The sequence below is a fragment of the Micromys minutus genome (genome assembly GCF_963924665.1).
Source record: "Micromys minutus genome assembly, chromosome: 13".
Taxonomy (NCBI): Eukaryota; Metazoa; Chordata; class Mammalia; order Rodentia; family Muridae; genus Micromys; species Micromys minutus.
Genome location: NC_137982.1, coordinates 2,398,172 through 2,425,932, shown reverse-complemented (window position 1 = coordinate 2,425,932; position 27,761 = coordinate 2,398,172). Strand labels below are relative to the sequence as shown.

The window sequence follows — 27,761 nt, the reverse complement described above, 5'->3', positions numbered from 1 at the left end:
TCCTGGGAGATGAGTCCCTGCAACCAGCTCGACCCTCAGCCTTCTCCAGAGCAGGAGGCAACAGCTGTGAAGCAGCTGCACTAAGGGAAATTTAGGACAAAAGAGGAAGGAGATTAGAGCATCCAATTTAAATGGAGGGGAGGCATTCAGAAATCAAAACCGTCCTGCCCTAATTCCTGAGCAGAGGGAGTCACGGGCTCTGCAGCAACGACCAGGCACCGAAATACTCACCCAGTTTTCTCCTGCAGAAGGAGTCCAAGTGCGCTTGGCTAGGAGCCAACACATGCCCCTGTCCTAAAGAGCGATCCACACTTGAGGATGATGAGGACTATGAAAGAGCCCACCTGGGTCTCCTGGTCACATCCTTTCAGGACCTGGACTGTTCTTTGTTTGACAGGGACTCTGTGAGCATCTACACGGAGGGCAGGGGTGGGGGGGAGAAGCACACCTGTGGAGTATGAAAGGAGACATCATGACCACAGCCACTCTTATAAACAGAAAGCATTTCATTGGGGATTGCTTCCGGTTCCGGAAGTTTCCACCTTTGTCATCATGGCAGGGCACAGCAGCGTCAGACTGATCTGCAGCTGGAGTTCTACATCTGGTTGCAGGAAGAGGCAGCCACTAGGCCTGGCTTGAGCTTCTGTTATCTCAAAGTCAACCCCTAGCTCCTCCAAGGACACACCTATCCCAATAAGACCCCACCTCCTAATTCTTCTGTAGTGCCACTCCCTGCTGACTAGGCATTCCTATGGGGACCCCTCTGATTCAGAGCTCAGAGCACTCCAGCATTCCCCGTGTCAGCCTGTCAGAGACCCTGATGAATCTTGAGCTTTCATCACAACCCTCAGTACCTGTGCCTGGACCAACACAAAGGTGCAGTTCAACTCCCCTGGTTGACTGATGGTGTGACTCAGGCTTGTGAATTCAACTTGAGTCCAGTGGTGGTCCCAGGAACACAGATGCTGCCCGTGTGAGGCCTTCTTAGGACCCTAAATAGGTAAACAAGTTCACGTTTTTTGTTTCAGCCTCCAGCTGCTAAACAAAGGTTTATCCTGCATAGCTTCATTGCAGAAAGATGGAGAAGTCTGAGGCCAGATGACCCTGGCTTCTCTCAGAATTTCACTGGTGAGGCGGATGGGGTTGTTCCGTAAGCAGGAGAGTGAACAGTGGGCATGCTCTGTTCTTCACCTGCTCCACCCAGCAGCCAGATCACAGGCAGCCAGGGCTCTCTTGGCTGCCAGGTTTGCAAGTACTGGGGTACCCGTCATGCCCACCCTGGCTCAGCCTCCAGTGGAGCGATGCCAAGTCCATGAGATGAAACAAGACGCAGGCAGGGTTGGGTTGGCTAGCTGACTCTCTGACACTGCCTTCTCAGAGGTTCTATCATCTCTGGTTTTCCGAAGCAAATTTACAAACCTAAGCCAATGAAGCAGGAATTGAGGGAGACTCTACTCTGGTCTGGGCGGTGAGACAGGGAAAAAAAAAGGAGCGTGTACTGCCCAGGAAGGCTGGCTGGCTGGCTGGCCTGTCCGTCCTTCAACCTATAGTCAAGAGACACCGAGCTGGTTATGGTGGCTCACACCTTTAATCCAGTACTCTGGAAGCAGAGGTAGGTAGGTAGATCTCCGTGAGTCTGAGGCAGCCTGAACTGCTTAGCAAGTTCCAGAACAGCCAGGGATACATACAGAGACATCTAAAAAATAATTAATTAATTAATTAAAAGTGAAATAAATAGAGGTCCAAGGAGAAACCTCTGGCCTGAGGACAAGGGGACAGTTGCCATGAGCTCTCTCTAACATTCTTGCTCACACAGCATAGGAAGGACTTGGCTTCAGGCCACACACAACACTGGGGGGCTCTGAGTGCCTTCTCTAGGTCCATCTCAGCAGTGGGGGGCCAGAAGTACTCTACCCCTGCCCCTCTTGGTACCTGCAGGGCACTTTAGGAAGCCAACAGTGTCTGCACCATCTCAGTGGTTTCTGAATACCGAAGTGGGCAACTGTCACCAGAGCCCATCCCTGGATCTCTATTCAAACTCTGGCTGCCCAGTCCCTCCCCTAAGGCCACCTTCTGCCTTTTGTCTCCCTGGACCTGAGGATTCCAGGGAGCTCACTGCAGCCGAGGCTCACAGGTTAGAACCTTTTTGAGGCAGGCATCGAACTTCCTCCCTGAGGAGGCTGAGGCTGCTGCTTTGTGCAGATGGGCCCCTCGGGGCTTACACAGTATCTTCCATAGTTTGCTGTTGGTTGGTACGCCAGCGTAGACAGGGGTGTGCAGGTAATCTCATTCCCACCGGCTTTTATTTATTTTAAATTATCTTATCTAATTATTTGTATTTGTGGTGCTGGAGGCAGACTTTATGCCTTATACATGCTAGGTAAGCGTCAACCACTGCTACCCACCCGAGCCTTTGGTTTCACCTGTTTTGGGGTGCTCACTCAGAGGAGGCGTTGCTGGACTGACTGGTTCAGTGTCCTGAGCAGGATGGGGAGGATGAAGATGGGAGGCTCTGCCAGGGATTTCTTTTATTTTCTTTTTAAAATGATGTACTGTTTTTTTAAAAAAAAAAGATTTATTTATTTAACTTATAGGAGTACACTGACACTGTCTTTAGACACAGCAGAAGAGGGCATCAGATTTCATCACAGATGGTTGTAAGCCACTATATGTATGGTTGCTGGGATTTGAACTCAGGACCTCTGGAAGAGCAGTCAGTGTTCCTAACCACTGAGCTGTCTCTCCAGCCCAGTGATGTACCGCTTTTATTTTATGTGCTTCACCTGTGTGTGCGAGAGTACACAGTGCCCACAGAGGCCAGAGGAGAGCTAGAACTGGAACCAAACTCAAGGATGGCTGTGAGTCACCATGTGGGTGCTGGGACCTGAACCCAAGTCCTCTGTAAGAATAGCAGGGTCTTAATCACTCAGCCGTCTCTCCAGCCCTGCCATGTTACTTCTCCAGCTGGGCCACATTTCTCAGGCCATACACAGGATTCTAAACTCCCCACATCCTCACTAGCCCTGACTGATTGTTTCCTTTTTTCCATTTCAGCTGCCAAATCCAGGGTGATGTGGATTCTTGCTTTGTCTGCCTTACTTATTCAGCAGTAAGTCTCAGAGGCTGAAAACAGAGGCCTAGATAAAATTGTACGAAGGCCTCTAGGACTATCAGCATGATGCGTGTCTCGTGCCTTGAACTCGTTATGACCCTGAGGATGACCTTGAACTTCTGTTCCTACTGCCTCCACCTCTCAAGTGGTGGTTTTATGGGTGTGGACCACACCTGGTCGATGCAGTGCTGAGAACAGAATACAGAGGTTTGTGCCTGTTGGGAAAACACTGTACCAACATGTACAGTGTACCCAGAACTCTTGGACACACTCTATTCACGGCATCTATCTTCCCTGCTGAGACAGAAGACCATAAGAAGCTTGTTGCAAGATATTTGACCATATTGGGAACCTTGAGATTGATCTATTTACTGAAAAAAAAAAAAACTATTTCTAGTTGGGGTGTGGCTCAGCCAGCCCTTTGCACACACCTTTAATCTCGCTGGTTAGAATACACAGACACACCTGGCCTTAGTTCACACTTTTAATCCCAAACTATGAAGGTAAAGTTAATTTGTAGGGGCTGGAGAGATGGCTCAGTGGTTAAGAGCACTGACTGCTCTTCCAGAGGTCCTGAGTTCAAATCCCAGCAACTACATGGTGGCTGACAACCATCTGTAATGAGATCTGATACCCTCTTCTGGTGTGTCTGAAGACTGCAAGATTGTACTTATATATAATAAGTAAGTAAATCTTAAAAAAATTATTTGTAGAAAGAAGTACCCATGTTTGAAATTTATCTTTTTTCTAAATATTTATTTTATGAATAGGATCTGCCCAACTCTGATGAGAAGAGAGGAAGAAGAAGCTACTTGAGCAGTGCAGAGAGAAGAGAGAAGGCAGTTTTCCTGGGGGAGTTTTTCAGAGAGAAAATGCTGGATGCAGGTGAGGGCAGAATGAGCCAGAGACTGAGAAGAGGCCAGGAGATTAGAAGAGGTTGGCAGTTAGCTGGAGGCCAAGCAGAGCAATTCAGCCAGAGGCTGAGAGAAAAGCCAGATTGAATCAGTCATCTTGGAGAGGTGTTTGAGCCAGCCAGCCAAAGCTCAGAGAGAGGTAGGAAGGGCGAGCTTACTCAGCAGCAAGTCTCAGAGGCTGAAGCCATTCGAGGACTAGATAAGATGTATGGTGGCCAGAAGCTTCTAGGACTAGGCAGAGGAATGATACAAGATACTGGAAGTCCTAGTGTCTCAGCCAGGGGAGGCACCCTGAAGCTCAGGGTGCCTCCGGGTGTGAGGTGGGCCCTGTGCAAGGGCTAGGGACACAGCCTGTGGCCCCAAGCAGGGAATGGGTGGCCCATTCCTATTCACAGGGTGGATTACTTCCAAGAGGCTAGGCTCAAGGTTAGGGATGGGACACAAGGGAAGAGCCTTAGTGGGATGTCTGTAGGAGGAACTCCACTCATACATCCCATCTTCCTTTGGCCTCTTGGTGGCTCAAGTCTGGACACTGTGCCAGGTGAGCTGGATATCCGGGCTCTGGGCCCAGAGTTAAGATAACTGTGGTGTAGTGTCCAAAGCTGACTGACAGGATTGTGCTCTGGCAAGAGATAACAGCTTACGGCCCTTGCTTGGTGGTAGAGTGAAACCCCTCACTGGACTCTAGACTAGTCTTGCTGGAAACAGCCTTTGCCCATTTGCATTCTTAGAGGAGTTCCAAGCCGGCCAGTTTGAGGGTTACTTTGCTGGTTTTTTTGTTTGTTTGTTTGTTTTTTTAATTGGGGAATACAGCCTTCTTCTTATGGGGAGCACAGCATTCTTATGGGGAACACAGCCTTCTGAGTTCGGCACTTCAGGCAAAGGCCTGTGGAAGGGTCTGGTCTTACTCACTAGGCACCCTGGGCACCTAGTGCAGTTAGAGGTGCAGACTCAGGCAATAGTGAAGGTATCTGTCCTTACCAGCAAGTGAACCTCCTGTCACGTCCCCAGGCAGTTCCCAGGACAGGGAGACAGACAGCCTCAGGCTCTCAGGTTGCAGACGTCTGTGGATTGCTGTGGCCAGAGATGAGACAGTGTGGACAAACAGCCTGTATCTGTATCTCTAGGTCAAATGGGGACAGGGACAGGGAGTGCCAGGTAGCCTATGTGACTCTTCCATGCAGAGGGTATATGGGCATTGAAAATGATAACATTTTGGGGGCTAAGAATGTGGCTCAGTTAACAGAATGCTTGTCTGGCATGTACGAAGATTGGGCTTGACCTCCAGCACCAAGATAATCCTGGTATGTTAGTAAACACCTGACCTCTGACGACTGAAGTGAGAGGGAGCAGGGCCAGAAGTTCAAGGGCATCTTGGGCTACACAGAGTTCAAGGCCTGATGTGTCACTCAAGACACTTTAGAAGAAAAGGAGGAGGTGAACTTGTGCTAAAATCTTGATTGGGTCCACAAAGTAACCAAAAGCAGGGTGATGGTCCTGCATATCTGCCTTCAATTGTCTCTTTTATTTGGCTGAAGGCAACAGATATAGATTGTCTTCCTTACTTTTTCCCTGTGGATTCCTCTTGGCTTCCGCAGCCCCATAGGACAGACTTTCCTCCTAGGGGGCTGGGTACAGAGCCCTAGGTCGGTGGGAGAGTGCTTGCATAGCAAGTGTGACACCCAAGTTCAGTTGGACGCATTAACTATGTAACAGCTTATCAGACCACTTGCAGGACAGAGCAGAGCAGAAGCCATGATGAGCCGGTGGTGAGCACGGCCATAGCTGGTCGGGAATGCTGAACTTTTCCCCCCCTCTGCTTAATCCTGTCAGAACCCTGGAGGCATTCTTGGGACTGACTCACTGGCCCCTTTGTTCACCCTTCTTCCTAAGTAGACATATTGGATAAGTTTTCTTTGTTTTTCTTGTATTATACACACTTGTGTGTGTGCACGCATGCATGCCATGTTTTGAGACCTCACTATATTTGCCCTGACCTTGACCTCACTTGTCTCTGCTCCACAAGTGCTAGGACTGAAGGCACATGCCACAGTAGCCTAGGCCTGCCTTGAATTTGCTACGTGTCTAATAGGTTCTGGTTCTCCTGATTCCACAAGCTGAAGGTTCTAGGCATGCTTGTGACCAGGCCCACTACTGTCTCTTTATTGCGTTTGGAAATGGGTAGTTAGGCATAGCTAATTCTCCAGACAGGAACGGAGGCACGGGGGCAGGAAGAGTCCCAGAACTGGTAGGAAAAGGTAGCTTGCGTCTGGGGTGTGAGAAGGTGAAAGGAAGTCCAGCGATGAAGCCTCCTCTTGTTATAGGGCTGAAGGAGGAATGTGTGTCTTTACTGAGTAACGTCGTGGGTGGACGGAGCACAGGCCTTGAATTAAAGGAAGCAGGTCTCATCTCAACCCTGGGCATTCAGACCCCACACCTTGGAGCCTACTCAGAGGCCTCACGGGACTTCAGTTCTCAGGGCAAGAGCTCCTCAGCTTTCAGAATTCCCAAGAAAACAAGAGTTTTGTGTGGTAAAGTTTCCAGCCAGAGGTGGCTTTGGGCCCCACCTTTATGACTACGAGCAGCCAGGAGTTTTCCAGATAGAAGGGGGAAGACCCTGAGGGCTCGGATGGAGGCAAGCCTACCCTTCACAGTGGTCATCATCAGCAAGGCTTCTGCCACCAAGTGACATCCTGGTGCCCCATGCTATCTTACTTCATGCTGACCAAGTGCAGGGACAGCACCGCACAGGCCACATTTTGCTAAATCCTGATGCTGCAGCGTCTCTACTGCAGAGCATCAAATAAGAGCCTGGGCTGGCCCTGGGCTGGCCCTAACTTCTCCTAAGCCGAGTCCTTCCCACGTATAAAACGGACAGGGGAAGCTGAGCTCACAGGATCACTGCCAGTGCTGCATTCGGCAATGTTCTCCGTCTGAGCACAGGCCAGGTCAGAACTGTAAATAGTCCATGCTGGCACAAAAAACGTGCAAATGCTCATATATATGTGAGAAATAACCACTACCTGTTGCCTTTTTCTGCACATGTATCTTTTGCATGTGTTTGCATGTGTGGACACGTGTGTGCACATACATGTGGAAGCAGAGGAGGTCAGGTATCCTTCTGGGTTGCTCTCCACTTTATTTCAGCCTAAACCCAGAGTCACCAGTCGTGTCTGATAGGCTTTCATGTGAGTCTAGGGGATCTGAACCTTGATCCTCAAGTTTGTACAGCAAGAGCTTTATCCACTGAGACATCTGGTGTTTGCCTGGTGTTGAGTGGGAGAAAGGGAAGGAAAAGAGGAAGAAGAAAGGGAAGGAGAGGACTGGTCCTAGGTATGGTAGAGGAAAGGGTTTATTATAGATCTGTGGGAGATTGTAGTCAGAGGCAGAGACTTCTAGGAGAGTGCGGAGTAGCCATGACCAGACTGAGCTGGGCCATGTGGGGAGAGGAAGAGGGAAAAGCCAAGAGGGAAAGAGGGGAGAAAGGAATCAGGGACAGCAGCCAGGAGGCCCCAAATTACAAAGATCGGTAACCAAAATGGGCGGATTATACAAGGAAGAGCAACCCAGTGCCCTGGATGGGACAGCTCAGGGTACAGGACAGAGGATGCTAATTAAGAGGGACCTATACCTGGGACTGATGGATGCTGGGAGAAGCTGGCAGCCAGGTTCACTTTGATATAATAGGGACCTTGGCCGCTCGTCCCAAGTTTGAAATCTAACACTCAGTAAAGAAAGTGTTTGAGTCAGGCGGTGGTAGTGCATACCTTTAATCCCAGCACTCAGGAGGCTGGTAGTTCTGAGAGTTAAAGCCAGCCTGGTCTACAGAGTGAGTTCCAGGACAACCAGGGCTACACAGAGAAACCCTGTCTTGAAACTGACAGACAAACAAACAATAGTTTTGGGACTGGGAGCAGTGCTAGCACACTAGGAAACCCTGGATCTCAGCTTTGTCAAATTATTAACAGTAGCTTTTACAGGGACTGGTGAGATGGCTCAGTGGTTAGAGCACTGACTGCTCTTCCAGAGGTCCTGAGTTCAAATCCCAGCAACCACATGGTGGCTCATACCATCTGTGATGGGATCTGATGCCATCTCTGGCACACAAGTGTACATGCAGATAGAGCACTCATACATTAAATAAATAAATCTTTACATTAAATAAATCTCTAAGAAATATATATAGGGTTGGAGAGAGATGGCTCAGTGGTTAAGAGCACTGGCTGCTCTTCCAGAGGTCCTGAGTTCAAATCCCAGCAACCACATGGTGGCTCACAACCATCTGTACTGAGATCTGATGCCCTCTTCCGGTGTGTCTGAAGACAGTTACAGTGAACTCATATATAATAAATAAATAAATCTTTAAAAAAAAATAGTAGCTTTCACAAATGTAAAGGATGAATCAAACGTGCACTGAAAGGTGCTGAATGGCTCACTAGAGAGCCTGGGAGGGGCTCCTGGCACCATCCCCATCTATGGGTCCCTTCCGTCACAGTGACCTAGCCCTGGTCATTAGTGTCTCATGGACAGCCTCAGGTATCCTGGAGCTCAGGGTTTTGTTGTTGTTGTTGTTTTGAGGTATTTTGATTGTTTGCTTGTTTTAAAGATTTAGTTATATGAGTACACTGTAGCTGTCTTCAGACACCAGAAGAGGGCATCGGATTCCATTACAGATGGTTGTGAGCCACCATGTGGTTGCTGGGAATTGAACTCAGGACCTCTGGAAGAACATCAGTGCTCTAACCACTGAGCCATCTCTCCAGCCCTTGTTTGTTTTGTCTGTCTGTTTTGTTTTTTGTCTATTTGAGAGGCAGGGTCTTTCTTTGACTCTCCTGGAGCTCACCGTGTAGACTAGGTTGGTCTCGAACTCACAGACATCCTCCTGCATCTGCCTCCCAAGTGCTGGGCAAGTGCGTGGTTGGGGGTCTGTCTCCAGCATGTAGATTCTTGCCCCCTTTCCTCAGCTCCCCTGAATGTATCAGACAGCCCTCAACAGGCTGACAGTGTGGGGTTGGAATTTTAGACCCGGGACCAAATTTAGATCTAAGTGGGGTTCTGGGGAAAGTCCAGGATTGAGGTTCCATGTCCATTTATGTATGTGTTTGTGTGTGTGTGTGTCTGTCTGTCTGTCTGTCTGTCTGTCAGGGTAGGGTTTTGGGGGTAGGAGGTGTCTTCTAGAAGCAGAGCTGAAAGTTTAGGCTAAGGGTCCGTTATGACCAAAGCATGAACAAAGATGGAAGCCAGGGTCTGAGGTGCTCCCCCAAGCTAATGCCTAGTAATGACCTTAGCCAGCAGCTGAGGTCTTGGGGGATGGGCCAACTTTTGTTCAGGTAATGCCCTTTCTCCCCAGTGACCTTGCTCACGACCTCTTTCCTGGTACCATTCTCATTTTTCTGCAAGAGCCCTTGTGTTGCCATAGGGTCAAAATGGCTGTGACCCTCAAAAGGTACTGGTGGCTGAGCACACACTGGGACTCAGGTTGGGAGGGCAATCAAGGGGACTCCTGGGTACTTCGAGGTGTATGACCGGCTTTATTTCTACGCACTTGACTTAAAACCATATCTCTGCACGGTGAGAGCATGGCCTTGAGCAAACAGAACACCGCTGACCACGTCTGGAGACACTGTCTCAGGCCTGAAGCCCCTGGGCCTGAATACTGCAAGAGTCTCCTCCACATGGCTGTAAGTCGGTGGGTAGCAGGCACCAGGGCCCGGTGGTACTTATTCCAGGGTTGCTCGGTCACGCAATTTCCTATCCAAGGTTGGTGGGTGCAAGCACGGCAGAGGGAAATTAAGAGGTTGGGGCTCCGTGCCCAGGTCCTACCCCTGTTCGGCCGCTGATCCCATCCCCTTCAGTGCCCTTTTCAGGCTCGGACGCTAAGCGATCGGAAGGCAGGGCGCAGCAACTCTCAGGATCTCCCACCCGACCCCTCTAGGCGTCCCTCTCCCGCGCCCACCTGGCGACGAGTACGCGCGCGCGCGCGGTCGGCGCTCTGTCCCTTTAAACAGCCCGCGGGCGCCTCCCCCGCGCCCCGCCCTCGCCGCGGTGCGGCCGCCGGTGCTGGGCGAGGTCGGAGAAAGTCCGCGGGCGCCGGAGCTCGGGGACGCCGGAGCACTTCCTGCCGCGGGCGGCGCCGCAGCTGCCCAGGCCGGACTGGGCCGGGTGCCCACAGGTACGGCCAACTTGGCGCGCGTCGCGCCGTTTCCGCCGCGGGCCAGTCGTCCCGCCCGCACTTCCCGCAAACTCCGCGGCGCGGCCGCCCAACTTGCGCACTCGCCGCCTGCCGCAGTGCCCGCCGCGCGCCCGGGGCGCGGCCGAGTGGGGCGCCGGCCGCTCTGGAGCTGCGCGCCGGCCCCAGGACGGAGAGGCCGGCTCGCCGAGGTGTCCCGGCCCAAAGCCCGGCCCCGGCCCGGCCAAAGCTGGCACTCCGGGCGCGCTAGAGCCTTCCTTTCCCGTTGAGGTCTTCTGGCCACGAGAGACCCCGGGTTCGTCCCGTACGGGAGGGAAAGCCCCAATGACACTGGCCTCTGGCCAGGACGCAGGGGACACACCCCTCCTGGCCGGCCAGGTCAGAGGCAGCGCGTCTGCGCATCAGATTCGGCCCGTGTCCGTCTTCTCTAGCTAGGTGGGCCGGTTGGTGTCAGGGGTCTTCACTCCTCCCCTTTTCTCCGGTGCCAACTCCAACTTTGGGAGACACTGGGTTTCGCTGCAGTGGGAGGGGGCTTTTGGCTTGTCCCTGTTTCTACATCTCCGCAAAGTTGTTCAGGTCTCCGGACGCTTCTCCAAGAAAACTCAAGGGTGTGTGGGCTGAGGGAGGTGAGATTGGCAAGCTCCATGGCTTTTCGCCCGAGGCTGGGACTCTGGTATCTCGTGTGCATAGATTACTGGAGTCTGTGGGGTCGTCTCAGCAGTTCTCTGGGTTCATTTCATGGGCACATCTGTTCTGCGCTGCTTACTGCTGTTATCCTCCTTGTGCTTCTTTAACCCTAGAGTTTGTGGGCTCCCTCATTCTGCTCTCTGGAGCTGACCTCACCGGCAACATCCGGCCGGTGTACCCTACTCTCTCCTTGGAGATTCCGGATGGAGGTGTTTGTTTGTTGGGCCCTCTGTACTAGCTTTCAGGTGTAGCTCTGGGGAGTGCTTCAGCTGAGCCTGTCTGGGGGTGGAGTGGGCTGGGCCATGGTCCTGGCTGGCCTGGCTAGATTCTTGGTCCAGTGAAGCCCTTCATCCTGAGAATTTCATGTGCATATTCATGTGTGCACGTTCACGTTATGATCCTCTCTGATGCCGCCCTCTGGTCCTGGTTTTCTGCCTCTGGTTCCCTTTTCTGTCCTCTTCCTTCTCTGAATTCTTGACTGCTATTCCCATGTTTCCATTTTGATGAAGGACCGGAGCACGTTGTTCCTGGGGCTCTGCACTCTGTGTGGTCGTTAAATATGACGTCCTGGGAGGGTTAGCTGTGACTTTTCATTTCACCGTTGAGGGGACAAAGCGTGTTCAGCTATGGGGTGGACAGCCAACATTCCTTCCTGTCTCACTCTCCAACAATCTTCTCCAGGCCCGGGGAGCCACCCGTTCCTCCACCATGTCCTTCACTCTTGGTTCCCTCAAGGATGCACTGTGACACTTCCTCACTGGGAGAGGCCCAGGGCAGTTGGCCCTCCACTCTTTGGGCCAGCTGGTTGGAATCAGCACAAGTAGAACAAGGTATCTCTGGTCACTTCACACAGCCAGGATCTTTGCTCAGCAGCCATGCCCGAGGCAGGATGGTGCTGGGTGACGGCTGCACACTCTAGCATCTGAACCTTGCTGATTCCGGGAGCTGGAAGCCATTTAGAATGCTGGGAAACACTGTCAGAAACGCTTGTGCGGCAGGAGTCGAGTGCCAGGCTGCTTCTGAGCTGCTCCACATCCACCATCAGCCTGTGCCATGGAGTGTACTTCCTGGGAGCGGGCGTGTGCGTGCATTTGACAACCTTGCCAAACCTTTTCTCAGACTAGTTCTTGAATCTCACCGTCCTATCAGAATAGTGGTTTGAGGTGGTGAGCTGGGTTGCCACAGAGCCCGGTTTGGCACAGGGGTCCTTTCTGCCGGATTTACATAGTGGCCAATGAGATCTCTTGTGTCTAGGCATTGGGGTCCAGCACTGATGGGGCAGAAACTGAGAGCTGTGGTTATCTTAACAGAGTGTGAGTCCCTACCTCTGAGATCTGTGCCTTTGACATCCTTGATCCCAGGATGTGCATGGCACCCGGTGGTTCCCAGCCCTGTCTGTCCAGTGTTCTGTACTCGATGCCCTAGACCTAGTCCCTGAATGCATAGCCCATGAGTCACCTCATCTCCTATCTTCTGGGCTCTGCTCCTCTCACCAGGTAACTTCCAGGGAGTTCTCTGGGGAGCTTACAGTGGATTGAAGTCATCTTGGGTGTAGGGGTGAGATGAACCACCAGGCCCCCGGACACTGAGGGTGTGTACTGTGTGATCCAGTGACCACGAACCTCAGTCCCTTACCTCCCTCTGCCACAGAGCCACAAACCCTCAGTGTACACTCCTGTCCCAGTATGTGCTGCTGCTCCTGCAAGTACCCACCCTTGCATTGATAGCTGCTTATGTGCATGGGGCCTATGCTGGCCTCCTGCTGGGCCTGGATTCACAGGGTGACTTAGGCTGACTTCCAACTCTGAAGAAGCTGCTTGGAATGGGGTTGGATTTGGGTACCATACTGATGTTTCTAGGAGTCACCCTGATCTGAGAAAACCTGCATAGACTTTTTGAGACAGAATCTTATGTAGTTCAGGCTGGCCTTGAACTCAGTATGTAGCTGAGGATGACCTTGAACCCTTGATCCTGCAGCCTTCTAAGATCTGGGATTACAAGCATGTGTCCTTACACCCTATTCCAGGCCTAGCCTTTTGGAGAAGGGAGCAGAGCCATGTGGTAAGGAAAGAGACACTTTTACTCTTTCTCACTACCACCAGCCCCTGGGACACTGGGCTTTAGCTGTTCTGGCAGGTGTAGGCTTCCTGCACCTGGCTGGGGGGGGGGGGGGGAGTTTCTAAAGTCTGCTTTGCCTGAGTGTAATCAGGTGAGGAAGGGGTGCTGGAGCCCGCTTAGGACTGACTTGCCAAGACTGCTGTACTCCGGCAGTGTAAGCAGCCTGGTCCTGAGTTATCGTGAAGTGGTTGGGGAAGCTTAGTTAGCATAGCAGAGCCTCCACCTAGTTTCTCAGATGTGAGCAGCCCTATTCATAGCCTTGCCCACCATTGCCTTCTCCTGTTTTTTTTTTGTTTGGGCTTTTGTTTTTTGTTTTTTCTTCTTTCAGTCTTACACCATCCCCACCCCCACCCCTCTCTGGGCCCCTAGTCCTGGAGAAGCAGCTTGTGATCTGGCAGAGGTGGCTGCTCTGGCCTGCTCTCCAATGCAAGGATCCTGGCAACCTCTGTTGCTGTTTTAGCAGATTCTCACTCTTTCCCAGGCTGCCTCCTCTTGGCACCACCTGCAAGTTCCTAGAGCCAGGTGGCTCTCTCTGCAGCAGGTGACCAGGCCTGCTGCAGGTGACCCGGCCTGTCTTTGACATTGGAAGTCTGCGTTTTAGAAGCAAAGACCTGTGTGTCTGGTTCTCCCAGACTCCAGGCCTATGAACATAGAGGAGTCTCTTGTATCTTGGAGCTCACACTGTCTCTTATCCAGAGACAAGGCTGAGCAGAGCCAATGGACTCTGACCCAGGTTCTGCCTGCCCTGGAGTCTGGGAAGCTGCCGGATTAGGAATTTGAGGCCAGATTTCTGGAGATTTTGCCCCCTTCCTAGGCTGTGTGACCCTCCCTCTCTGGGATTCACCCTAGGTCTCCATGCTGGCTCTGCCTGGCCTGGTGCCCTTGGGATGAGGAGACCCTTGGTGAGAATGTTGCTGGCCCTTTAAGGGGAGGCTGGTTCAGTCTCAGGGAGAAGGAGGCTTTTTCTCTGGAGTTGTTTCCAGGTCCCTGGGGAAGGGCTGGCTGGGGCTCTTAGGAACCATGCCCCTCCTCCCTTCACCAGGCCTGGCATCTAGGAGGGCATCCAGCCTCAGATGGGCCTCCAGCTCTAGGCCCGCCCCTTGCTGGTGTCTGGGAAGCAGGCAGGGGTGGGGCGGGAACAACTTGGGGCCTGAAAGTGTCCATATATAGTCACTGGGGGTGAGCAGGGAGTCAGGCCTGTGAGCTGTCTGATCCTGGGGTGGCCAGTGTCCCCTGGCTTCCAGTGTGGAGGGATTGTTGTTTGAAAGGCAGGAGGATCTAGGGTAAATTACATTGGGTCTAGCAAAGCAAGGAATGTTTGTTGATTGAAAATAAAATGTCCCGATTCCTCTGTAGTCAGATCCAAGAACACTTTGAAAACTTCCATTTTTAAAAGTCAGAGGTAATAGTATGCCCATAGTCAAGGGTGGTTTGCAGACCCTGATGGGATAGTTGGGTCTGGTGCCTGCTGGTGAGGCCATCTTTCCAACATGAAATGCTGAAGCCCCTTTTATGGGGGGCCACGGAGTGTCTGTTCTCACTCCCAACCCTATTTGGAAGAGAGGGGCATGCTTGCCCCATCCTCTGCTATTTCTGGAGTCTCTCCCTTCCATCTCCTGTGTTGCAAGTGGACGGGGAGTTTTGGGGGTGGGAGTTGTGGGGGAGCTGCTACCTGTGTGTAGGGCACTCCCTCCTGCTGGAGCCTGGGGCTTCCGCCTTGGCCCGTCTCCTCTGCCCATCTACTCTGTGCTGCACTCTGGACTCTGCTAACACCACACTGCTAACAGGTTCTCCTCACTACTGTGCTGCTGAGCCTTTGTCACATTTTGTATATTGATACTTTTTGTTGTTGTCAGCAGTTTTTTTTTCTTTCTTTACTTTTTTTTTTTAAGATATAAAGCCATTAGGGTGAGAGAAGATTAAAAAGATACATTACAATTAAAATGTTAATGAAATCTGCATCATACAACTTTGGAAGCCCTTCAGGCGGCTGTCTTGCCTCTGCCACGTCCATTAACTTCGGCGGTTCTTATTCCACACTGACCCCTGCTGAGAGATTTGTGCTATAATTGGATTTTTTTTCTTAAATAAAAAGAGGGGGGGGGGGAAGCTTTTAAGAAAATAGAGGTTGAGTGGCAGGTCCTGGTCCTGAAATGGAGAGAGTAGAAAATGGGGAAGCCGGACTCCCTCACTGGGCAGGCTCAGAGACCACCCCCTCCTTGGCTTTAAGATATGTATTTAGGGTGTGGCTTTGCCAGAGGGTGAGGGTGTGAGCCTGAGGGCCAGGTGGGGTATTGGGTATACTCATTCCCCCGGGAAGAGCCTAGATGCTGGAGGTGTGTGATAAAAGACCCCCCAGCACTTCCCTTTACCTGTGACTATTTAGGGCACCGGTGTTTCTGGCTAGGGTTTTGGGCCATGAAAGGGGGGATTCCCCAGGTCTTCTTCCTAGGACTGTATGACTTCTGGGCGGGTAGGCCAGACTTGTGCATCGGTATGCATATGTATATATATATGCAGCTGTGTCCTCACGAGGACCATGGCCAGCAGCTCCTCTCTGTCCCTGGGACTCGCTTTCCCGGGACAGCTCTATGGGCACCTGGCAGTGCTGGAGCCGGTCAGGTGGCTGGCAGTGGGCTGCAACAGACAGATTTCATGTCTATGTTTCTGCAACACCTTTCTATAAAGGGAAACATAATTTAAAATATGATTACTTAGTGTTGTAACAGCGCCTCAGCCGCTCTGCTGTGAGGGAGATCATTATCAGTCTGATATTAACTTGCAAAGAATATTATGCAAATTGCCTGCGACTTGGGAATCCTGGCAGGCAGGGCTGGTCTGGCTTCCCTGGAGCTTGGGCCCTTGTCCTTGGGGCTGAGACTTTTTTTTCTCTCCTTGCACATACTGGGCTCTGCCTTCAGGGTCCTCATGTCCTAGCAGCAGCCCTGAGCCTTAGGTCTGTGGCCCCACCCACATCTTTGACTCCACTTTCCGTGGTAGGAAACCAGAAGCATTTAGCCGGCTCGCTGTGCTGTAGGGTTAGTAGTTGTCTGGGGTACTGAGACAGCGACTCAGCAGCCCCTGAGGGATGCACCTGACCAGCGAGGCAGTTGTCCTGCTGGGTGACCACTGGGTACAGGGCAGCACCTGGCTTGTGTGTCCTGCTGTGTATGCTTTGGAACTCCGATGTTCTCATGTGTCTGCCCTCCCAGTCCATCCTGACCGGGATGGCACAGTCTGGTTAGCAGAACATTTCTTTCAAACTTTTGTTCCCCTATAACAAAGCCCCACAGAGCAATGCCCCTGACTTTCAACAGCGGAAAGGCCCATTTTGGGGTTCTAGAAACAGTGTTCACATGGTGCTAGCAAAAGCCCAGTAGCTGGTCCCCTAAAGATGCTCCAGTGCCACGAAACTAATGCCTACTGGGTGTCACTGAATCTTGCTGTATCCCAATTCTCCTGGCGCAGAGCCAAGGTCTGGGAAGTAGGTACCTTCCTGGGGAGGCCCTTAGCTTTCCCAGGGCAGGAGAAGGGAGCTGGGGGCATGGGGTGCGGCCTCTGGCATCTGGTAGAGAGGTATGTTCTCCTGAGAACAGGCTGAGGCTCTTACAAAGGCCAAGGACAGATAGGCATTCTAAAGGATCATATTGATACTTATTCCAAGTGGTTGCTACCCATAATGTCGTATATTTCATACACCTGGGGTCTGCAGCTGGGCCCTGATCCAGGGCCTCAGTTTCTCTGTGTGTGGAATGAGGGAAGCTGATCATACCTCGCTATCTTCTTTATGGTGGAGCCAGCCACCTCTCCTGTACTGCACTCCTCCCACTTAGGGTGACCTCCTTGCCTGCTCCGTTCTTGCCGCTGTCGGCCTCCTGGTCTCTGCCTCTCCTCTCTAACTCTGGGTGAGCTCACCTCAGCTCCTTAACCCACCGATGCCCTGTTTGTGAATAAGGCCCTGTTGGAGGTTTTGGTCCAGGACAGAAAACCTTTGTGCTGGTGGCTCTTGCAGTACTTGCCAGCAGGATGGGCTTTAGACACAGTATCTGCTGCTTCCCCAAAGCTTAGTGGAGGCTGTGTGAGTGGCAGTCCAGCTAGAGATCTTTGAAAGAACGGAGCAGAGGGGCCGAAGGAGGGAAATGGGGCCGAGGCTTACATAAGCTGTGGGAGAGACAGACACTGTGTTAATTATTGTAACCCAGTTTAGCCGTGAGTCTGTGTCACATGAAGTGGCCTGGAAACTGAAGCGCGTGGGTCACAGTGAAGCCCAGGGGTGACATGGCTGACACAGGAGCAGACAGTGTGGGGTGCATACCAGCTACAGCTGTAGGGGAGGCTGAAAGAATGAGAGCCTTGGGGTCCAGACCAGCCCGTGCCACAGGGAAGTATTACTCCACAGTCCTAGGCACACTTGACCACCTGCCCTACTGCTCTGTCTCCTCGTCCACCCTCTTCTTTCTGACTCTGGGTGAGTTCACTTCAGCTCCATTTGTACCTGGGACTGAACGTCAGGCTAGGCACTGTCTGGACCAGCAACAGCCTCGTCAGTCTGACGTTGCTGTAAGTGGGGTGAGCTTGTGCAGAGTGACAGCCATAGCTTCTCTCCTGACACACAGCAGGATCCCAGACCTCTCCCTTTTCAGGTGACCAAGCGTGTGGAAGATAGAGCCCATGGGCCCCGGGGTCACTGGAACCTGCCCTGAGATGTAGCTCTGGACTACTCAGAAGTTCTTCATGGTGCAGGAAGATGTGTGATGCTGTCCTTGAGAATCTTCTCCCCTCCCCGCAAACACTGTATGGGACCCTTTAGGGTTTAGAGGTATACCTCTGTCTGGTAGGGGCCTCTGGGAATGCTGACTGTTACCTTTCTTGCTTAGAAGACCTTCCTTGGCTATCTTCTGTGTACTGTTTCTGAGGAGTGACAGAACCTATGACCCAGGCATGGTCCCCTTCTTGGCCCATGACCCCTTCTTTGGGCTCTGATGGGATGCCATGGTCTCCTCCAGCCTGAGGCCAAGAATTGTGGAAGGGTAGCCCTTGCCCTTCTGAACACTCTGAAGTGAGACTGGCTTCCATCATGGCCCTGCTGACCCATCTCCACTGATACACTGGCTACTCAGTATTGACAGGTGACATTGCGGTTCAGACGCTTGAGGAAAAGATTAACGATAATCAAATTTAGAGATTACATGTGCTGTTTAAAGAACTCTTCCTAGACCTCTTAGGAATAAGTTACCCTGCATACTCCAGTGTATCTTGTTCAAACAAGAGCCACCTGCCACCTACCTGTGCCAGCACAGGCTGACCTCCGTGGCAGTGCATGTTCCAGAAAGCTCAGCAGCTCTCACCGGGCCTCCTTCATAGCGAGACATCCAGCACAGAGGCCATGTTCTGATTACTTGTATGGCTGGAAAGTAATTTTAGGTTTTTACTGAATCTGAAGGATTTATTTATTTATTTATTTTTTTGAAGAACAGTTTATTGGCTACACTGCAGCAGTAGCAGTGTATGTATGTGTGTCTGTGTGTGTCTGTTGGTGTGTATATTCTCATGAGTGCACACTATAGAGTGTGGAGGTCAAAGGGCAACTTGTAGAAGATTATTGCCGCCCCCCATCTCTACCATGTGGCTTCCAAGCTTCAGATGTAGGTGGTTGGCTTGTGGCAAACTGCTTTACTGGACTGAGCTATCTCACCTGTCCTGTGCACATTGGAGGGTTGGAGGGTCTGTTTGTCCGTTTGTTTGTTTTCTTGAGAACAGGCCCCAGTGGGTAGACCAGGCCGGCCTCCAAGTCTTGATCCCCAACCTCTCCAGTTGTAGGATTACAGGTGTGGGCTCCAAGCCTGGTCCTCTATGGTAGAATCTTGACCCATCTCTTGAGGTCAGCTGTGGGATCGTCTGCTTTGAGTTTTCAGATGAGGGGACCTCATCTCCTGTAGATGGCTGGCTTGTCTAATATCTTCCATGTTCATCTACCTTGTGGCACGTGCTGTGAATGGAGTTAACAAGCATGTTCCCTGATGGCCCTACCTCCACTGGTAGGCTGGTTACCCTCCATCATTGCCCTGCTGACCTGGGATGCTCCATTCTCTTCTCAGTTCTTGTGGTCTTGACCCAGAGGCCAGGCCAGTTGGAAGGATGTCCCCAGTTGGGTCTGCCTATGCTTCCCCGATCCACACTTGTCATTGCACATGTACCACTGTGTCCTCTGGTGTCACCTCTACAGCTGGAGCTGGTGGTATGCTCCATGCTGGGCTCCTTATCACTTGGAGAACACGTCTGCCTGTCGTGTGAGTTTTCTCTCTCTCATTTTGAGACTGTCACTGTAGCCCAACTGTCCTAAAACCTACAGTGTAGCTCAGACTGGCTTTATGGCAATCCTCCTGTTTCAGCCTCCTGTGTCCTGGGACTGTCGACATGAATTACCACACTTGGCTTGTTGCCAGAGTCTCTCAGCCTGGCCTTGGTTGAGGGATGTGTGGCTGCAGTGGAGGAAGGGTCAGTCACGGGATTGAGTGTGTGTCTTTGGTAGAAGCAGGAAGCTATAGAGTTGCAGAACAGTGAGGGATGCTAGGGGCATGTTATGGCCAACAACTGTTTCTGGAGAGGCAAGTTTCCCCTAACCCCCTTCCAAGAGGCGAGAGGCAGGTCTCGTCCTGGATGTGAACAGCATGTTCTTGGGGATTCTTGGAGCCTATGGGTGCCTGGTGTGCCCACACCGAGAAGCTCGGAGCTGATGCTAGGCTGGCCTTGCTACTGTCTGTCTCCTGTTCTTCAGATTGTGGGGGAAGAGGTAGTGGTGTGCCCAAGCCTGGCACCCCATTCCTGATGATGGCAAAAGGCAAGTCATGTTTCTCCCCTGACCCTGAAGTGCTTGGGTCTTGATTGACACTAGCAGGGTCCCTTCAGAGCTGTGACAAACAGTGTGGTCAGGACAGGCTATGAATGGGACTGCCATTGTGGAGAACTAGGAGCTGGGAACTAAGTGGCACTCTTCCTGTGCAGGCTTGGGGAGTTTCTCTCGTCCTGGCCAGCATGCAGGAGCACCAGCAGCTCCTGGTTTGGGCTCAGGTTCACATCAGTCTAGTCTGCATCCTGCTGTTGGAGCAGGATACCCGAGACTGGGAATTATGGAGACGAGAGGTTCATTTGGGTCCACAGGCCTGGACGTTGGAAGTGCAGAGTATGGTACTGTGCCTGCTCTTAATGGCTTCTGGGTGGGAGGCTGATGTCACCCCAGTTCAACAAGGGAAGTGGATGGAGAAGTGGGTCTGTACCTCGGGCTGCTTTGTGATCCCCTCCCATAGCTAACCTGGTTATTTTTCTGTTTGGTTTGTTTGTTTGAGACAGGATTGCTCTGGTAATAGCCCTGGCCCTTAATTCTTTACCAAACAGGTGAGATGGTATGCACCTGTGGTACCAGCTTAAAACCAGCCAGGATAATCTAGTAAGACTTTATCTCAAACATACACACACACACACACACACACACACACACTATGAATGAAATGTGGTATAGCAGCTCATCTGAGAATCCTAGCACCTTGAGAGGCTAAGGCAGGCATTCTGCCAAGATTTCCAGGCCAACCTGGGTTCCAGAGTGAGTTCCAAGTCAGCTGGGGCCACAGAATGAGGTTGTGCCTTTAAACACCCAAACCATCCACAACAGAAACCCAGTCTAGACCGTCAAAGGACAGTTCCCAGCAGTCCCTGCCCTCTCCAGTCACTCGCTCCTCCCTGGGACCTGAGGGGCTGAGGGAAGGACACTTTGACATTCAGACCAGTGGTGGTGATATTCCTGGAATTGAGGACCAACACAGTGTCAGGAAGGCTCTTTTCGAACTTTTCAGTCGTACTAGGAGAAAACCAATTAGATTGTGTCTTTAGCACAGGTCTACACTGGCGGTACAGCTCTGAGACACCCGTGTGAGCTCTATAAGTAGACAGGCCTGAGAAGGCCAGTGGGTAATCATGGTTTGAGGTAAGCTGTGTGAGATGGGAAATGAGTAAAAAAGGCACTTTAGTTGCCTACAGAAGACAGTGTTTGATTTCTTTTGAGGGGAGAAGAAAGTGAACCCGGGAGTTGTGCTGACTGCGTAGTGGTGTGGGGTGATGGTGGCCATGCTATTGGGGGGGCGATGTCACTGATACTCAGATATCTGATTAATGCCCCAAATGAGCATCCGTGCAAGCTGAGCCTCCCAAAGGGGGCACAGGAGGAATTTGTGGAGAGGTGCTGGTAGGAGGGCAGTGGGAGCTCTTCTCCGTTGTTTCGTAGGACTCAACTGCCTCCGGGTCATGGGCCGCAGACCTCCTAGGCATGCTGGTTGGCCTGCTCAGTGCATAACCACACAGGTAAATCTGAGCCTTCAGAGGCCAAACCACTGGCTCAAGGAAACCAAACAGATAGACAGAGCTAGGCTTGGGGGTTCAAGGCCCACCACTCTGTACCAGGGCAGAGGGACTTACATGAGGCCTGTCCCCACACTAGCTAAGGCGGGAGTCTATGTCCTGGCTTGAGGAGTGGTCAGCCTTTACCTTTTTGTAGGTCCAGGTCTTCTCTAAGGCTTCAGGTGCCCCCTCATTGTGATCCTGACTGAGGCCAAGAGGTACTGAGTGTCCTGAATCCCCTATGCAGTGGGTTTGCCTTAGCTCTGCTTGGGGAGTGCAGAGAAAAGTACATTAACTTTGCCAACCAAGCCCAGGCAAGCAGCCCCAACACCGCTGTCTCCCTGCCCTAGAGAACCAAGTGGTTGGTTTCTAGCAGCCTGAGGGATGGGAGAGTTTTAAACTGGCCTCAAGGGCCCCATTTGGCCAGGGATTCCTCCTCCAGGGATTTCCTGTGTCTTCGTTGGTTCTGTGATATAGGAACACCCTGTTACTTTTCTCCAGGGCTGTTGGCCTTCTTGGTCACAGGCCCAGGTGTTCGTGAGAACTTTTTTCCCATGCACTTGGGGTAGCTGGGACAGGAGGGGGCAGCTGTCCTGGACATGTTCATCCCACATGTGAGTGGTTTTGCCAGGCCAGCTCTAAGGTGGCTCCATGTCTTCCTCCTGCTGCTTCTGTGATGCCTCTTTTGGGACCCAGGCTCCTACCCGGTCCACACAGCACCACTCTCAAATTGGAGAAGGACCCCTGTGGGCTAAATTCTGCTGCCTGCAAGGCTGGGAAGATTGGTGCTATGGGGTGCAGCTAAACTTCCTAAACTCTACTTGGCAGTGAACCCCTTTGTGGTTCATAGAGCCGAGATTCTGGATGCCTTTATGGGGGGCACCCCAGGTGGAGCAGCAAGGGTGCCCAGACTCAGAGAAGAGTGGGTATAAGAGAGAGCATGCTGGGAAGGGAACGGGGAGTCATACTCTATTAGCTCTCTACAGAGTACAGTGGTTCTTCCTGAGGAACATGTGGTTCTGTGCCCGGTGTCATTGCTGGTCCTGGCAGCCTTTATCAGTCCAGACTCAGAGGGTCTCTCTAACTTGGTGGCAGGGAATGCTTGTTTGCAGCTATTATACAGGGCTCCTATTTCCACCACGGGAGCTTGCAGGTCACTCCCACAGCAGTGAGGGCACATGGGTCCGACTGCTCAATCCACAGTGTAAATTTTGGGGATTTTGCTAAGTTTCCGAGACTCCCTGGGATTTTATAAGCTTACAGATTTTGGAAACTTACTGTTCCTAGACAGAGAATAGACCATTAAGGGAGGCCTCAGACCCCCTCCTGTTTTCTGATGTAGCCATTTCCAGGCTTTGGTACACACTGACATCTAACATGAGCTGGGGTTGGGGCTCCTGAGACCCATGGAAGGAGATAGAGGGCCTTTAGCTCCAGGTACTCTCAGGTCTGGCCCACCTTCCCACTCAGAGAGCTTTTCCACTCCTTTTGAGTTGATCTGCACCTCCACATCCTTTCGACTGGGACATGTGATCCCCTCAACTGCAAGGAGAGATTGGCCAGGAGTCCTGCCTTTAGGCTGTACTATGACAGTGTCCCTGATATCTAGTTGAGAACTAGGTGTCTGACTGTTGCCCGCAGAGGACTTCCAGGAACTTTGGCCTGGATGGCTCCCAGAGTTGGCACCGTAGGTTCAGCCTTGTGCTTAGAGAAAGTGTCTCTTGCTTGGAATCCAGGATGGCACCCACTGCTCTGGCTAGTGGGGGTGGTTGTGTGACAGCCAGATCAAGTAAGAATCCTGCTTTACCCTGCTGTACTGTGGCACTTTAGGTAAGCGCCCTGCTTCTTTCTGGGACCTGAAACGGGCATAAGCTTCCATTTGCTGCGGACGTGCAGTATACACACATGTCTAAATGGTTTGTAGAATCTGAGCTCTAAGTTAATATAGCGTGTGTGTGTGTGTGGTTTTTTTTTTTTAAGCCATGATTGAAGTCAAATTAACATATTTACCTTCAGTGCTCCCGTGGGAACCGTTAGAGAATCTGAGAGGTGTGGCGGCTGCATTGCATTGGTGACAGTGATGTGGATGTTAGCTCCCAGGGGACAGGTGCCTGAGCCTCCCCGTGGCTTCCTGGCTGCTTGTAATGCTGCCTGGATGAGGTGAGAGACTAGTCTTCAGTGTACCTGTGATTCTGGCTGAGGCTGTGAGGCGACTGCTGGGATCTACCATAGTTGTGCATCCTGAGGGCCTCTTGGCCTGGCCTGCTCAGCCTCGTATGTCTGCCCCACTAGGGCCAGATTCAGTCATGTATTTGAATGTTTGGTCCCCAGTTGATAGAGCTGTTTGGGAAGAACTAGGAGTCATGGCCTTGTTGAAGGACACATGAAGTGGAAACTTAAAGGTTCTTTGGAAAGTCGGTTGGATGGTGCTTTGCTGGGGCACACATGTGAAGGGACGTTGAGCTGAAGCAGACACAGGAGAAAGGATGCTCTGCAGAAGCAAGCGTGTGGAAGGACACGTGATGAAGGAGTCTTGACTGACGGCAATGCATGTTTTGGTCCGCCTTACATTTCATGGTTGAGCTATATTTGTGCACCAAAAACCTTCTGGTGGTGTGCTGCAGTTTCTTGCCGCTACCTTGGACCTGAGCTGATTGGCAGAGTCATGTCAGCTGAGACAGATGAATGTGCTGAAGCGAGGCCCATGGAGGACACGTGATGTCTACAGGGTAAAAATAGGACTCGACAGACAGTGATGGAGGCTGAGCTCGGCTTGCTTATAGAGCTCACTGTGCAACACTTGTTGGTCTCTAGTCTTCGCTGATTTTCGTTTTTCTGAGAGAGGCACAGCTGAGAAATTTTCCTGGCATTCTTCCCTGGTCCCTCCTGCTGACTTGTGCCGAGGCTAGGGCCTGGCTGTTTCTGCTGGGTCATCGCGGTTGCTAACCTGACTCTACTGAACTGGGCTGCTAGTGTCTGTGAGGTGTTTGCAACTGGACTGAGCTGCCTTTGCTAACCTGTGAACTGGACTGCTGATTTCCAGGCAACATAGACGGGAGCTACTCCAAAGAACCTTTCTAAACAGGTCCTATTCCCCCATATCCTTTTTTCCCCTTCTACCTCTGGTGGGTGGTGGGCTAGAAGGGAGGTTAAAGCATTTAAGAACTATCATTCGGGGCTGGAGAGACTGCCTAGCAGTTAAGAGCACTGACTGCTCTTCGAGAGGTCCGGAGTTCAATTCCCAGCAACCACATGGTGGCTCACATGTGTTGTAATGGGATCTGATGCCCTCTTTTGGAGTGTCTGAAGACAGCTACAGTGTACATGTATGTAATAAATAAAAAAATCTTTAAAAAAGAACCATCATTAAAAGTAAGCCTTGAAAAATTAGAGTTACAGAGGTGTGTCACTAAAGATGGGCTTTGTCATTCCCAGCCATCCCTCTCAGCCTCGTGTAAAGGATTTAAGCTCTCGGGTACTTCTGAAGTACCGTGTGGTGTGCCTGCATTAGTAAGGCTTCTTCCATGGCAGTGAGGGAGTCACCCCCGAGACTGTCAGCTCCCACACCAAACAGTTCTATAAGTGTCTTGGTCATGGTGGCTTAGCATAGCAATTAAAAAGAAACTAAGTTCCTACCTTCCCACCCTTCCCGTGAGTCATAGGTGGTTTGCACTCTGGCAGCTTCAGTTCACTGTAGTCAGGGGCTCTTTCTCCTAGGGGCCTGTCCAGGGCGGAGAGCATGCCCCAGCCTCAGATTTGCCTTGGAGAGATAGGGTTGCTGCATCTCTCTTCAGCATTTCTAAATTGTTGAGAAGATTTGGCCTTTATGTCACCGGAATGGAACAGTCCCCTTCACAGGCCCTGGGTGCTGGGTTTGGGGAGCAGGGCTTTTGGAAATCTGGAGTCTCAGGAATGTAGGGTGACAGCGCTGGCCACAGGACATGCCACAAGGTGAGAACCTAGTGGATACCTGGCACCCACTTCCCACCACTGCTGTTGTTTGGGGTGCTCAGGATGAGAGCCAGGGGGAGACTCTGGGTTCAACTCCAGTATTAGAATAAAAAAGTATGAGACCAGGTGTCATGGCGATGTCTACTCACAGCACTCAAGAAGCAGACAGCTCTGGTCTGTAGAGCAACTGCCAAGTCAGTTACAGTTACATGGTAAGACCCTGTCTCAAGAAAAAAAAAGTGTGTATGTGTGTGTGCATGCATGAAACAGAGCGTGTGTGTTTGTGTTTGAGTGTAAATGTTACTGACTTACATTTGTTAATTGTTTGTGAGAAGCTTTTTTGGTATCTGTGTTCAGAAGAGATGTGGGACTTGACTTTTCATTGTTTAAAATTTTTTTTTTTTTGCTTTATTTAAAAATACCTACCATTGTTCCTATGTGTTTGGGAGTGGTGCACAGGATGGGGGGGGGGGATCCAACTCTGTGTACTTAGTTCTCATCTTCCGCCTTCACACAGGTTCCAAGATTGAACTTAACTTACCCTGTATGGTGTGGTGCTTAGCATATGCTCAGCCCATGGGAAGTGGCACTATTGGGGGTGTGGCCAACTTGGAGGAGGTGTGGCCTTGTTAGAGGAAGTATATCACTGTGAACGAGGGGCTTTGAGTCTCATATATATGCTCAAGTCTGGCTAGTTTGAGCTAGACCTTCCTCTTGGCTGTCTTCTGTAGAATTCTTGACTCCTCTAGTCCCAAATCTGCATGCACAATGCCATGATTCCCACCAAGATGATAATGGATTTCATGAACCTCTGAACCATAAGCCAGCTCCAAATAAATGTCTTTATAAGAGCTGCTGTGCTCATGGTGTCCTTCACAGCAATGGAACCCTAAGGCACCTTATAAAATGAGTTGGGGGCTGGTATGTAAGTCTGTGCATGCCTGGAATATCTAAGTTGCTGGTTATGTCCCCAATACAATGAAAAAAAAAAAAAAAAATAGCAAACTGGGAAATCCCTACCTTCTGCAAAGGATTATATGCAGAGCTGTCTGTGGAGCCCCTAGGAGGGATCTTTGAATTTTGAGATTTCTTTCTCAAATTTCCAAATTAAAATTTCAGTTTTTAAAAAAATTTTATTGGAACATGCTCTTTCACCTTGAGTGGATCATGCATAGTAGCAAAGGTGTTTGCTGAAGAGCTGGGTCATCTATCACAGGCTGTCAAGTGTGGGTGGTCTACGTGATGCCTTCGGCAGGCTCTGGTATTGGTTAATAATAATGGTGTGCTTTCTTTTTGAGACTGATGGTTAATTTGTACATTTTCTTTTAAGAATATTTTGTGTTTACTTATTTTGTGTATGTGAGAAATATGCTGTTTATTTTTGAGTGTTGAGAGATACTTTGTTGAGTTTCAACTTTATTCCTTTGTGGTAGAGTTGGTCAGGGATTATTGCTATAATTCCTCTTCCTCTTTCCCTCTCTTCTTCTCCTCCTGTGCTGGGTCTCGGTGTGTCTGTCTGTCTTCCTACCCATCTTTCTGTCATTTATCTGTCTGTTTCATTCATTCATTCATTCATTCATGAATTTAATCTGATCTTGAGCTCCTGACCTTTCTGCTTCCACCTCTTAAATGCCAGAATTCCAGGGGTAAGCCACCATGTAGGGATTGATTCCAGGGTGTGTGAGGCTCAATTTCAAGTCTTTAAGTTTCTTACTCTTGTTTGTTTGTTTTCTGGTTGAACTGCTCTCTGTCCTGTGTTGTGCTCCAAAGTCTATGGGACCAGGAAGTCCTGAACTGCTGCTGGGTGGGGTGGTCTGCAAGTGAGGGGTGTATCCTGATAGTTGGTGGACTTTAGTTCTCTGTGGTGTTTTTGTTGCAGTCATTTGAGGTTTGGGAGGACTCCTATGAGCCTTTGTCTCTGCCACTTTCTGCTTCATGCTGTTCGTTGTCCACATAGAGTGTAGCTGAGTGTCCTTTGTAGGCAGACCCTCGGCCCTTCTGCAGTGCCTCCTCATTTACTTTATATGTTTAGTTATGAAGTAATCCTGCCTTCTTTTGATGATGTTCATGTGACTTATATTTTTCTATTTCATTTTGGCCTGCCTTTATTTATTATTATTATTATTATTTTAAGATTTATTTATTGTATATATGTGAGTACGCTGTCACTATCTTCAGACACACCAGAAGAGGGCATCCAGGTCCCATTATAGATGGTTGTGAGCCACTATGTTAGCTGGGAATCACACTCAGGACCTCTGGAAGAACAGTCTGTGCTCTTACCTGCTGAGCCATCTCTCCAGCCCCTCACGAGAACATTTTCATCACTCAGCAAACAAGCAGGCCAGGCTTAGCAGCACAACCTTTAATCCCAGCACTTGGAAGGCAGAAAGAGGCA

At 50.9% G+C, this 27,761-nt stretch overlaps 1 protein-coding gene across 1 annotated transcript in view; it reads left to right on the top strand.

Moving 5' to 3' along the window:
* Positions 1-10,076: 10,076 nt before the first annotated feature.
* Positions 10,077-27,761, top strand: part of NACC2 (NACC family member 2) — a 63,845-nt gene continuing 46,160 nt past the window's right edge. Inside the window, exon 1 of the mRNA XM_080927155.1 lies at positions 10,077-10,198. The gene's annotated coding sequence lies outside the window, so the exon portion shown is untranslated. The remainder of the gene's footprint in view (positions 10,199-27,761) is intronic.